At 38.6% G+C, this 14,132-nt stretch overlaps 1 protein-coding gene across 2 annotated transcripts in view; it reads right to left on the bottom strand.

Annotated features, from left to right (window-relative positions):
• LOC126259563 (ATP-dependent RNA helicase vasa) overlaps positions 1-13,600 on the bottom strand; it is a 75,817-nt gene extending 62,217 nt beyond the window's left edge. Inside the window, exons 1-2 of one of the 2 annotated variants that reach the window (XM_049956461.1) lie at positions 13,508-13,554; positions 12,821-12,854 (exon numbers count right to left, since the gene is read on the bottom strand). The gene's annotated coding sequence lies outside the window, so the exon portion shown is untranslated. Of the gene's footprint in view, positions 1-12,820; positions 12,855-13,507 lie in introns of both variants that reach the window. The other variant, XM_049956460.1, reaches the window with a different exon arrangement.
• Between the last annotated feature and the right edge of the window lie 532 nt (positions 13,601-14,132).

Consider the following 14,132-nt stretch of genomic DNA (forward strand, 5'->3'; position numbering starts at 1 on the left):
GAAATGACAGTGGAGGAATATGGAATTCAGAGCAAAGACTGTTTGTAAAGTGTAATCTTAACTCCAGACTTTGATCTCTACTGAGGGAGGTAAATTTCATTACTACAAAAAATGAACACAGTAGTTTGGACACTCAGAAAAGCAGTGAATTGGTATTGCATAGTTTAGCAGCAGTAGCTGACACCTGATATATAGGGAGGGGCAGCAGCGTCGACAAGTAGGCTGTTCACATGGTTACTCCTGAACAGACCTGTCAGAAGTCTGACCCCCACAGTGGTGTATCGGGTCCAGCATAGCCAATGCTAGAGGTAATGCTCAGACATACACCAAGCTCCCATAATCAAGATACAATAGGATCAAAGCTTTGTACAGCCAAGAAAGTGCACAGCAGTCTGCACCCCAGCTGGTGTTACTGAGACAGAAGTATTAAGTTGGCAAAGATCAACTAGACGCTTATGACTAATCCTAAGGAATGACAAGACTACAACTTTGAGCACTTGGTCCTCTAGGTAGAGTTCTGGTTGCAGGGTGTATAAGTGGACAAGGAAAAAAAAATCCCGGATTTCCCGGTTAAAAATACACTTTCTCCCAGGTGAAAACATACTTTTTCCCTGTTAACTGACAGTATATTTTCTCTTGGAACTGTGTAAGTCGTTTGAATGATTATGGTTTTATACACGGGAGTAGAATTTCCCGGCGCTCTATAAAACTAAACACAGGGGAAAAAATGCGTTTTGGAAAGATCTTTGATGTGCAGCAACATATACACTGCATATTTTCGTATTATGAAAGTATAAATTCGAATTCCACCACACACCGCATGTTACTTTCCAAAGCATTGAAATCAAGATTGCAATGCACTTTTGTAAGCCAGTCGTAGCTCATCATGTCATGTGATCTCGCCAGCCGATGACAGCGGGTATTCAGAGCTTAGGACACGTGATGTAGTCAGCCAATAGCAACATTACTGTTAAGTAGCGCGAACGCACAAACAGAAAAAGTTAATGGTTTAAATTAAAATACCTAGTGTTGCTATACGAAACGCAAAGATTTCACATATAATATTGGTCTGTAAGATTAATATCCTGCAAGAGAAGCTAAACTTTCACATATAATGTTGGTCTTTTATGTGCGTATTACAATTTAAGATATATCACACAAATGTGATCGTAAAATTTTTAATAATGACTTAAATGTCTAATCTTCTGGGCTCAAAATTCATCTAAATGGCTCGTAATCAAAGAGTTGTTTTTTAAATGAGAGTCAAACGCTCTGTGATGTAAGAAATTCATCGTACATTATCGCACGTAACTCCGTTGTAACTGCCAGAACGGTACTTTGATGGTAATGCTTTTCAAACCACCATTCGGAATTTTTCCCGTGACCTGTTAGAAATAGGTTCATTTCCGCAGTTGCCAGAGAGCGCCAGATGACAGGCGTCACCGCGCTTGCGCAGCTACGATGCCGCATGGAGCCCGTATGTTCGTACGTGTGAAACATTAAAAGATCGTACATTATGTCATAGAAGAAACAGATCATCAGAGGATACTTCAAGACCCATACTAAAATGTCCACATTTAAAGTGCACTTTTGTATGTCCATATTCCCAATTAAGTAGGCCACAACCTGATATTAAGCTTTTCAATGTGGTTTTCGGGATGTAAATTTTCTTGGAGTACCAGTACTGTGTTATCTCACGTTTGGTTCTTTATTATGGCATAATGCCATACATGCTAGAAGTCGAAAACGTGCACTTGAAATGCAGTGAACAGTGTGTGGAATTAAAAAGAAAATTTCTTTAGCAAACCGACAAAAATAACTTCATTTTTCTGCAAGGCAATTAATGCTTGACTGTCAGAAAGCTGGAAATCAGAAATCTGTTTTGTTTTCATTTGACGTGAGAGCAGTAAATGAAGAGGAAACAGCAAAATCACTAAATGTAAACACAGGTCACGTGGAGACTACCCACTACGCCACTGTAACTCAGACTGCTCTGCGCATCAGCCCCGGATCTACGATATTTACAAACTGGTGCAATACCCCACCACACCCCACCACTCCCTCGAGTGAGAGATAGGACATCAAATTTTTTTTAAAAATCGAATTTTCAAAAATATGTTCATTTTGTAGCGCACATCTTTCCCAAGAGTCTGATGCATAAAACGTGTGTTCGAGGAAATGTGTAACACACGTTATTTGGTCATAAGTGTGCCGAAGGGCATTGCCTCGCCTCCTCACACAGCATTCTTCTATCATACGTCAGTGTGCTTCGCTCTGTGGAATTGTATATTTTGTAATGAATGCTATCAAACCATATTCAGGACAGTGGAAATTAAAATTCCTGTGGTGAAATCTTGTCCCTCTTCAGAAAATTTGCACTCTTTATTCTCTATCAGCTAACAACTTTCTGCCCTGTGTGACATAAAATTAAATATAGGATACATAAACCCAGTAAAAACAAGAGACAAGCAAGACAATACACATTTCTTCAATCCTTAGCTCCTAGAATTTTTTTCTCTTTGATCTTGATACAGCTTTACATGGCGTGCTTTCCTTTCTGCGAAACAATCTACTACCTCATCAAAGTTCGTGAAATATTTTGCTACATGAAAAGTCAAAATGTCTTTGTCGAATACTGAAAAAGCTGTTAATGCAAATAGAACCCAAGACTGGTGTGGTTTCCCGATCTGATTACGTCTATTTTGTCACACTCTGCTAGATAAAACAAAACAGGCCTTTCTAATACTGCAACTATTGTAATATACACCAAATAAACGAGACTGTTTTGGCACAAACGGTCTTTTTTGTAACGACAGAATATAATTCACAAAGTACCAATATCAAGTGCCTATTAGGCCTACTACAAGCAAAAAGCCTTACGTTAGGAAGTAGTTTCACACGTATACGCTCCAGTTTATCAAGTATGAGATCGAAAAGTAGTAGTATGAAATTTTTATACAAACTTGGAATCGTCATATTGTTCCATAATTTATACGATGTCCCCGTTTCTTCTCCTTCCTCGTTCTAACAAACAGTCTTGTTAGCACTAGTTCCGTAACTGTTCCTGCCAATGTCAAAGCTTATTCGCAGGTTAACTTCACTAACTCTGCCAGCATCACCGGTTTAGTTATCACGCAATTATTCTCCTGTTAGGCGTTGCTACATGTTCGTACAACACGTATTCCGCACTTCTTCCAGAATAGAATTTAAAGCGGCTGCTAACCAGGGACTGTACAACTGGCCCTTACTAGTTTAGCAATCTGCCCAAAAATCTGTCAAAATTTCATTTTCTTAGATACACCGAGAAGGTAATACGTAATCTTTCTTACCTGTTATTCATTTATTTCCACTCCTGTAGTCTGAATCTATGGATTCAGCTAGTAATTATAACAATGCTTATTCGCAAACCCAATCAACCACACAATCAGACAGCGGTTGTCATTCATCCGTTTGGCCTTATTCCGCTCAGCTCGTATAGCCCCTTTTGTCTGTAGGGAACTGTTTCTACATGCGACGAGGATTCCCGTGACAGAGACATCATGTACACTATGCACACATTCACAAATAAACTTACAATTGATTCAGAAATCAACTTAGAATGTGTTCAAAAATGTTAAAAAAGTGACAGGGATGCATTTCAAAGTCATATGAATAATCGATAGACTAACATGCACTGGATGCTAGTTGCTTTGTGAAACAAGGTTTTTTCCCCTCAATAGTATGAATTTGCTCCCCACTCCTAGAACTGGGCCTGCTGCGCATGCAAGAATCTAGCAGCTTGGGCGCTCCAGTAAAATTTTTCCCCGGTAGCATCTAGCTGCTTGCTGCGACTGCTTATCACACAGCCAACAGCCACATTTCTGTAGCCAGAAGCGGGAGAAGGTACTACTCAACTGCACATGCGCATGATCCCACTCTTTACTGCTAAAACGAATCTAATGTAAACAGTTGTGACATCACATTCATCAGAGGCAATGTGTTGTTACGGAACATTGCATAGTCTTCCTGAAGCCTTTGACACATTTTGCTGTTGGCAGACACTTGTATGAGCACTGTGTTTTGTTGCTGTATATGGCGCATTTCCTTTGCAATTCAAGTTTCATTTTCGTTTTTTCTCTTGCTCATGTTTTATTGTTGCAGTATTATTCTGAAATAGCAGTATACAATAATATCCTTTGTTAGAGTTTCGGTTCTTGCCAGTCAAAATTACAGAAATTTAACTGAAAACAAAAACAATGAAAACTTCTTGGAATTCTAAAAAATTCCCAGGTTTTTCCCGTTTTTCTCCCTGATGAAAAAATTCCCGTGTTTTTCCCGAATCTCCTGGTTGTCCCGGGTCGTATACACCCTGTGGTTGGGATGGACAGTATGACAGTGACATAAATGCATGACATCTTGGCAGTGGAAACCCAGAAGCCATGGCTTCTAAATACAGAGCCCTGTTGAAGCTCATTCTCTTTCATATGCTGAGTACTGTGGGGAAACGTCAACTTGAACACACAAAGTATGGTGAGATAAGAAGTTCCAAATAAGAATCTGGAGCTGGCCCCTGACATCCCATTCACAGAAGGTAGTGAGGACATGACAATATGGTGTCTTAAACCCTATGAGAGTCAAAGAAGACAGCAATAAAATGGTGACGCCACACAAAAGCTGACCAAATAACATACTCCAGGCACACCAAATTGTCAGGAGTAGAACAGCTGTGGCAAAAACTGCCCTAGGACAAAGCCAAAAAACCTAAGACTCCAGGTACCAACACAGCTGTTGGTTCTTTTCTAGTAATTTACTGAGAACATTAGTGACACTATAGGATGAGGAATTCCACCTTATGCATGACACCTTTTTCTGTTTTGTTTCACACAGACCTGTTTCAGCACTTTTTGTGCTATCTTCAGTGGTTTATTTTTATTTTCTTACATGATGCTATTGGACACTTATTTTGATAGCTATTCTGCTACACCATCTACAACTTCTCATGGTTTTGATATTGTGGTGCTTTCTCGTATGTTGTTGGTGAAGTGAATAGTCTGGTTTTGTTACCTGTGGTAACTTGGCACCGCACTTTCTCCGATTTTTCGAAACATAGGCATAGTTTCCGCCGCCATTAAGTGTTGTTGTGGCTGTGTGCACAGTAAACTGTTGCCCAGAGTCCTTCTGCCCCAGCCATGATGGGCACATTCACCTGGGCTCACATGAGAAGTTTACCGCTCACACACCAATAGTGCATGGTCAGGAGCTACCACCATGCAGATACCTGTTGACCCCCACCACCCACAACAAAACAGCTACTGTGCTGGCTTTTGGGCATAGCAGCATTGCAAGAAAGAAAAGTGCAATGACAGAAGGACATAAAGCTAGAATATATGCTGTACTGGGCAACCTTCACTGCACAATCTGCAGTTCTGTAAAATTTAATAATGGAATATCACATTAAACCTAACAAGGGGACCATACTATTAATAACAAAAAGGTGCAGAGGGCAAGAAAACTATTGCCCAAAAACAAACCAAATCCAAGCACAAATGACATCCGCTGGAGAGGTAGAGATCAAAAAGGAATAGTGGAAAGACAGACTTTAAGCACAGAACGTGAAGTTGTGCTGCAAGGGCTGGCGCCCCGTGGTGGCCAGACACTCACAAAAGCCATTTTATCCCCCAGGGTGGGGAAAGACTTTTCTTTGATAGAACTTTAATGTATTGTACCAATGTAGCTGAATTAAGGAAGTATAAACATGAAATACACCAAATAAGGACCAACAGTTTCAAAAACTGAAATCCAGATTGTGCTGTGCAAAGCGCTTCTGTTCACAACCTGAGCACAAGACACATGATCGCCTAAGCCAATCAGAACACAGAACCACAGGCACGTAACATATTATGTAAACTGTCAATCACATCACATTTTCAAAGCGCAAACACAGAAAAAAAATGTTACGCATTAAATGTGACAAATGGATATTCCGAAGTAATAAAAAATGTACAGTACCAAGCAAAGCAAAACTGTATCATTCGTCTAACACAGAGGAAAGTTAAGGCACACAATTCTAGTCCTAGTCATGCTGGCAGCATTCTGCAGAATAACTATTGCATCACAGTTCCACTGGATGGCTTAAGTTTATCTGCTTCAACAAACAAATGATTTAACATTTCTTTCTGGCGATGTGCTGATGGAACATATAATCAGATAGGCAATCTGATAAATGTTTGGTCTTCATGGCATATCGTGGTATGGCACCTCTGATGTCTTACCACATATTATACACATTCTGTTTGAATGGAATGATCTTTCAGACCGGTTCACCCTAGGATGCTGAAGACTTTCAGTACCTAGAATTATATGAATTGAAGCAGTTTGATTGTCATCCCAGAAAGGATCTTTCCTTTTTTGTCTTATCAACACTTCCCTGGTCTAAAATTGTAAGGGTTCAACGATGCATTTTTTCGACCCTCACTGAATTCGACCAAACACCTGATTTCCTGAGATTTCATGGCCTTCATTATGTTTCCTTTTCTGAATGTCACCCCATCTATTTCAATAACTCCTAGTCCCCTAACTTACGAATTATCACCCAATCAATACACAATTCAGAGCAGAAGGATGCCCAGTCAGTCACCACCCATGTCGACATGCCAAAAACTGTGACGAGTCTCACCATCTTCAGATAACACGTAGAAATGTGCGTGCTGCATAATCTTTTTCATAGCGTCATTCACGAATCATCTAAGCACTGTTCCAGAAACTGTGCTCGAATGCGCACTGTGCACTTACCATGTGAGGACCCTTCCCCACCTTCCATCAATGCCAGAACAGTAACAACCCTCAGGCTGGCATCTAGTGCACACAGCATCGAGAGCATTCCGATGATCACAGAAGTACATTATGACCATGACCATAACTGCCTTTGTTGGTCTATAAAAAACTCGTTCACCCACAAGGCATCTGCAGCACTATGTTGAAGGCTGAACTACTACTAGACAGATGACAGTCTCCTTCAAATGAGTCCAAAGTTCGTAATAAATCACAGTACTCTATCCACTATTTATAGTGGTCAAAGAATGTTCAACCTACCTTGTCATTAATAATCTGCCATTTTCCTGAATGTAAAGATTTCTGATGGATAAACAGGAAACAAAGAGCATAACTTCTATTGATGGATGCAATTACTCGTTATAACAAAGTATAAATTTCCTGTTTCACAAAAGTGTCGATTATTAAGCAGAGCTATTGCTGGATTACTTTGCAAAACACCTCGTGTCCATTGGTGTCCTACAAGCTACACACAACTAACACCACAATCAGATTTTTTTTTCTTTGGAATTCATGGGCTACACCAACTCACTCAAACCATTTCATTCCAACCTAACCAAAACCTCTGGGTACATACAGATTACTGTCGCAACCAGTCTTTTGTGCCAATTCAAACTGTGCTCTGGTTTCCCGGACTAACCACACGCATGGGAATCAGGATATATTTGTAACAAGGAACATGAAGGTCACTGCTTCACTCACAGCTATTTAACCGTAGGTTGCTAAACCCTCCTAAAACATACAACTGCTGTTGGCAACAATTCATGGTTCCTGCCAACTTTTGAGCAGAACATTGTTGGTACTGGGTGGAAAAAAACCAGCGCACTTCGAACTTATTTTGTATATGACATCTTTAGTCAGTGCATCAACTATGAATCATGACTTCCTTTGAATAAAATATGGAGCAGTAAAATTTATTATGGTTTAGTAGCAAGGTCTCCTAAACCCCTTTAGTGTTCTAGGACACCACATCCTCAAACAGTGATATGGAATCTACAACATATTTCGAATAAAACATCCACATATTTCTCACAAACAATAACAATATCAATACTTCATTCACATCAATTATAATGTCCTTTGACAGCCCCACATAACCACATCTGACGAAAAAGCCAGCTAATGTGTATGACAACCCAAATTATATATATGAAGCATAGGTTTTACATCTATAATGTATGTAGAATAATTTCGGAGTGTGCGCATGACAAAATAGTAATGTTACAATTAGCCAAATATATCACACCCACAATGTTCACTGTAATTGGCTAACTAGATTAGGTGTCCTGTGCCCATACTGTATAACAAAATCCCATTGCAAACTATTTCACAGTTTCCGAAGGTATATTGTCTTATTTGGAGGATTTTATAACTGACTTGCTTACTGCACAAATGCACATTCAATATTACAGTACATTAAAGTCCAGCCAAGACATGTCCTGTCTCTCTCATTTTGTTGTGTTACATAGCCAGGAAGTCCGATACTAATATATAAAAATTTAACCAACTTAATATGTCACCAGGATTTTGAAGTGACAAGAAAACCTTTTAACACCAACAGAACAAAATCTCACTCCCAGAAAAAGACAAACACCCATGACCAATTTTTTTGTTATTTCGCATTTTCCATGGATAATATTTTAAGAACTCTTCATGATATGGAATGTATTAGGTTCATATGCAAACTTAATCTAAGTCATCCAACTATGATGAATGTACTCCAGCCATATACATATGTACTCAGTTCCATTTGTTGATGAGTTAATCTTAATTAAAAGAAATTTCTATTAATCTAACAGAACCTTCGGCAAACAAGAGATTTCATAGAAACAGAACAAATATGTAGAAAAATTTCATTCATGGGTATTTCCAGTAGAAATCTGACAGAAGAAACAATTTGGCAACACTACTAACCTGTAGCAGAAAGTATCTTTAATATTGTGCGCCTGTGATGGACAGTACAGCAGGCAGCATTTTGCATTAGAATTTTTTTTTTACTGGTATGTGTGGTGCGGTATCTTCTTTTTTAACCACTACATAGCAATTACACCAGGTTTTTGACACTAAATTACACCACCAGAATGATTAGCAACCCAGTTCACCATCACATAATGGCTGTCTTTCGGCCTTTAGTCAACCAGCCACTCTCTCTTAACAGAGATTTATGCCCAATGACAGGTCATTAATTAGGGTTAACGAAAACGTCCGATTCCACTCGTCTGCTTTGACCAAAGACGTCACCAATATGGCACAGACAACTGTTCACAACAACTCCCGTATCGCAACTATGTCATCATTACATAAACATGACAACACACACGAAAATAGATCGAAAAGCCATCAAACACATATTCCTCCTATAATATAACTAACGGGACAAGCAGGGGAATTTGGGGGTTTTTGGGTGGGAACAAACTAAAAATAAACACACGCCACAAAACCAAACGACAAAACCAGTAAAATAAACCGACCACAAAATTCACAAAATCAACTATAAACAATATCCAATGGAATCTAACATTTCCCTTGACCTTACAGGTCAACAACACACAAAACCAACTCACCAATACCAACAACACAACCCCACCACACACACGATTCAAAAATCATCTAACAAGATAAAAATGAACAAAAAAACGACAACTCACCACATGAAAGCTCCGTTGCTGCCTACTAGATAACACACAACCAAACAAAACACACAACCAAACAAACTTCCCAACGCCCCCCCAAAAAAAAAAAAAACAAAGAAACAAATACTAACCAAAAACAAAAAACCATACACAGCCTACAACTAAAAAAACACAACAAAACAAATCCTCCACAACAAAAACAAAAATCCACAACCACCCACCCACCTTCCCAATATTCACCAACCCCCCACCCCAAAAACCTCACTAACCCACAACCCTGGGCCTGTACATCTTACTAACAGCCCTTAAGAAAACCCTAAAAATACAATAACCCTCAAGGATACTCTTCCGCCAACAGTAATCATCTAAATGAGCCTGAAGGTCAGAAGAGCCCATCTTCCCCCTCCCTATAACAGATTTAACATCCCCCCCAAAACCCTCCTATAGTATTTGTACAGGGTCACTTCACAATTTTTAAACTCTACATTGTGATTGACTACTAAATGATTGTAACCCTCCCGACCCAACCCACTATAAGAAGCAAACCCATCAGAAACTACAGTACTCCCCTGTTATACATAATCCTGAATCAACCCCACTCCCTCCCTCTTTGTACAATTTTCAACAACCCTAAACACACATTTAGAAGACCCAGACCCTGATACCATATCGCCACATGCAGTGCACTACATCAACTCGGCCAATAATCCAAACAGCTGCAGGAATTTGATGAGCCACATAGCAGTGTCGTCCATCATACCCCACAGCCGAAAACTGTTGACTTTATTGGTCATATCCATCCCTAACGACGACATAAGAAAAGTAATCTAAAAAATTCAAACACAACACACCACATACAACACTACATTAACATACAAATAACCAAAAATTAAACCATTAACTCACTGCAAAATATGCCACTAAACTTCACTAATCACCAGAACAACAGCCAACAACTCAAATGAACCCAATACAACACACAAACCCCACCAGAGAGCACCACCTAACCGCAACCATACGCCACCTACAAACACATTACAAGCGCACACTAAACCAACAACAAAACCGTACCCGCAACCTACAAACACGCCACCAGAGAGCACCACCGACAGCACAACAAGACATCTACAAGAACATGACACTCGCTAACTGAACTTCGTGACGTCACACACAACAACAGACATCACGGGCCAAAGCCGAGGGGTGGTATCGGACACTTCTGGTGACCCATTAATTTAAACTGATTAATAGCTCTTCATCAATATTTCTATAACTTATGCTCAACATTTGAAGACTGTAGTTTTAGGGGTTTAATAGTTTAGAAAACAGTAAATTCTACAGCATTACCAGTCATATCAGAATTACAAAACTAAAACTAAACCTGGAATCAAACTCCAGTATTTTAATGCAAAACTACACCCACTGAAGCAACTGTGCAGCATAGGTACACAATACCTGATACCCTTACACATTATTACTGTGTTGTCGAATTTCCTTTCTTCTACATCCATTTCCTACCAAAAATGCACAATTTTTGTTCACACTGGGTGCGCATTAAAATAATGTGGCACTTCCAGATTAGAAAACCTAAAGGTATTAGATACTTTTAGGTTTTCTAATTTGAACTGGAGTTTTATGAAAAAAATTGTGTGAATAATCATTTAATGGCATCTGTGCTACAATCTTTAATTTGCATCCAAATTCTCCAGCCTTGTTATACTCAAACTATCACATTACACCCTAACCTTGACCTATAATTGGCCTACACATCAACACAACCAAAAAATTTATTGCAAGATGGGGAGGAGGCAAGGGGGGGGGGGGGAGCCCAAAGTTAAATGTTTCATCTCACCCCCACCCCCACCCCCCCACCGGAATATAGATTGCAGTGACACTAATGTGATCCGTAGCGTTTCACAGGGCTAGGCAATGAATAAAGATTCTAATAAGATCATTTAATTTTTTAATTATGTTGGTAGAATGGTAAAACATTTCTGAAACTGCTTAAAGCGTGTAGCAGTTCTCGCCAAACCCTACAGTTTATGACAGATCAGTACTGATTCAGGCAAGTTCATTCATTCACTGTGTTCTCTAGAACCTACCAAGAAGAAGACCCTTCAGGTACGTAGACCATGCCACAATACACATTATCATAAGATAAGGATATAATAGAATATCTATACTGCATTTACAATGAACTATCACTGTACTGCTTAACACTGCACACACTACTGCCATGTAAGTTTAATTCAGTAATTTAAATTAGTATAAAACTGTTGCTCCTTTAGTTTTGCTTTGCATTTGACGTATATTGGCTATTACTAGCTTTATATTTATTTGATTACCATGTTACTTTTCGAAGAAAATATTTTCTTACACTCGCAAACATTGAGTCCTATTTGTAGTACACTACTCCTATGATATAAATTATTAATTATCTGTAAGTCAGCACAGCGTCAATGAAATTATATTAATGTCTTGTAAATCGCAGTTCAGCTGAAGCTGTTAACAACAAACGTAATTCAGTAAATACACCGACAAGTAAGACTTCTAAGATCATTGAAGGTTTTTCCAATTTGTTTACCTACTTGACACCTCAATATTCTTACAACTCACTTCCGAATAAACATTTAACTTTTCCTACAATACCCAAGTAAAGTCAAAACAACAAAATGAAAATATGCAAAATAAGCTAACACACTTGTTCCTACATCAGCACAATCAGATCAAACACAATGAAACAATTGTTGTTCTTGATTAATTTGTCTGTTTGTAGACTACTTTATGTCAACTTTTTATCAAACTCAATGGTTTCGTCCTCCCAAGGAATTTCACACATTTTGCGAATGATCATTAAATCTTTACTTTTTGCACTAACACCCCACTTGTTACTTTGTAACAGTAAAGTCTTTGAAAGTTGATTCATATACTTGCCAGCACTTTTTCCCAACAGTCACGATTAGTTACTTTGTGTAAGATTTATTTATTAGAAGTGCATACCAATGTTTCATTTTGATAGTGTATTACTTCCGTAAAAATTACACTTCCAGTTTACTATAATGTGCTCACCTATCCTGACAAATGATAAGGATAGTAAGTATTGTAATCTATGGTTTTATTTTTATTTGTCATTCTTTCTGACATGTTACACACACACACGCCCTATGGAGCGAAAACTGAATCTAACCTAATCAAACATAAGGTTTTGAACCCTCTTAACGTCACTGGATCAAATTACGTAGTCTAAAAACAAAGCTACGCCCCGTTTCACTGTCACACTTTAAATCTGGGACATTCAGGAAAAAATTCAATGCAGCAGTTTCGGGGAGAAGTTTTATAATAATACGCACGAAAAAAAATCTTGCAAGACTACTTACCTTAAACAGTGTTTTTCATTTCTCCTCCATGCGACTGCATGTAAAAACCAAGAACACTATTAAATGACCTGGTTATACAGTACAATTCCCACAAAGAGAGAAATTTTAATTTCTTATCTACAGAAATTATTCTGTACTAGGAAATAGTGACAGGTAGAAGCATAGCACCACCTTCCCCAGTGACAGCATTCATACAACGCAAAAAGATTTGTTTAATTTTCGTTTTCAAACTAACGAGGGGAAAAAAAAAGAAAAACAGACAGCTTCCTCCATCTGTCGCCGTTATATTGGTAATGGAATTCTGTTACAACGTATCAACATTAGGCCTACTGAAAACAGCACAGACGACCATCTCAAAGCATCAGGGTCTTCTTTTACCTACAATGTAACATCAATGGAAATTTGTTGTCTTAGCTACAAACTTAACAACAAAACATGCACCAATACACGCATCCTTTTATTAATGAGACAGCACGAATACATATACACTATCAGGCGAAAGTACATTTTTGTCGAGCCTCCCGGCCGAAATGGCGACAATTACAAGCATGTTGCGCACAGAACGACCAAATATCAGTCATACACCCACGATAAGTACATAAATCTGCAACGATTTCTACAAATGCATATGTAAAAGGATACTCCATATTACCTACAATTTTAATAAAAAAAAAAAAATCTTCTCACCCACAAAGAAACTCTTTCTGCTCCAATCCTTCCAACTCCCTCAGCTAAACGCACCGCGCTGAAACCTGACGTACAAAGACATTACTATTCCCGCCACGCTTGAATTTCGTTGGTACAAAGAGTCCATGAAAGAAGTTTAGTTGGTATCAACACCTGTGCTCTCAGCGTGCTGTCGGCGCTAAATTGCGTAACCCTCATCAGTTAATGTTTCATCATATTCTGTTTGTATTACGTTACAGTAGTTTTCAGAATGACGTTAGATGAAATGTTCCTGAAGAATTAATGTGGTAGTACATGTTTTACCTCTGTAGCTGGAAAAAAACTGGATCAAAAGGAAACATAAATGTTATGTGTTAATAAATACCTCATCGAAACGCAATGAAGTTACGCTATTATTAATAACACAATACCTGCTGATAATATCTTCCATGATTGCTTGAAGTCCTACATGATTGATAAACAGCTGCCATACGTCCTACTGCAACACAATCGCTCTCATAATTTCGAAAACTGAATAAATGGCGGAAGTCTCAAAATTTAAGTATTGATTTCCACAATAAGCAAGGCGCTCTGATTCTAAGCTGAAAAGAAAGCTTTACGCAAAGTGTCCTCGAGCTTTTGATGA

This window comes from Schistocerca nitens, chromosome 5, assembly GCF_023898315.1.
Source record: "Schistocerca nitens isolate TAMUIC-IGC-003100 chromosome 5, iqSchNite1.1, whole genome shotgun sequence".
NCBI classification, from domain to species: Eukaryota; Metazoa; Arthropoda; class Insecta; order Orthoptera; family Acrididae; genus Schistocerca; species Schistocerca nitens.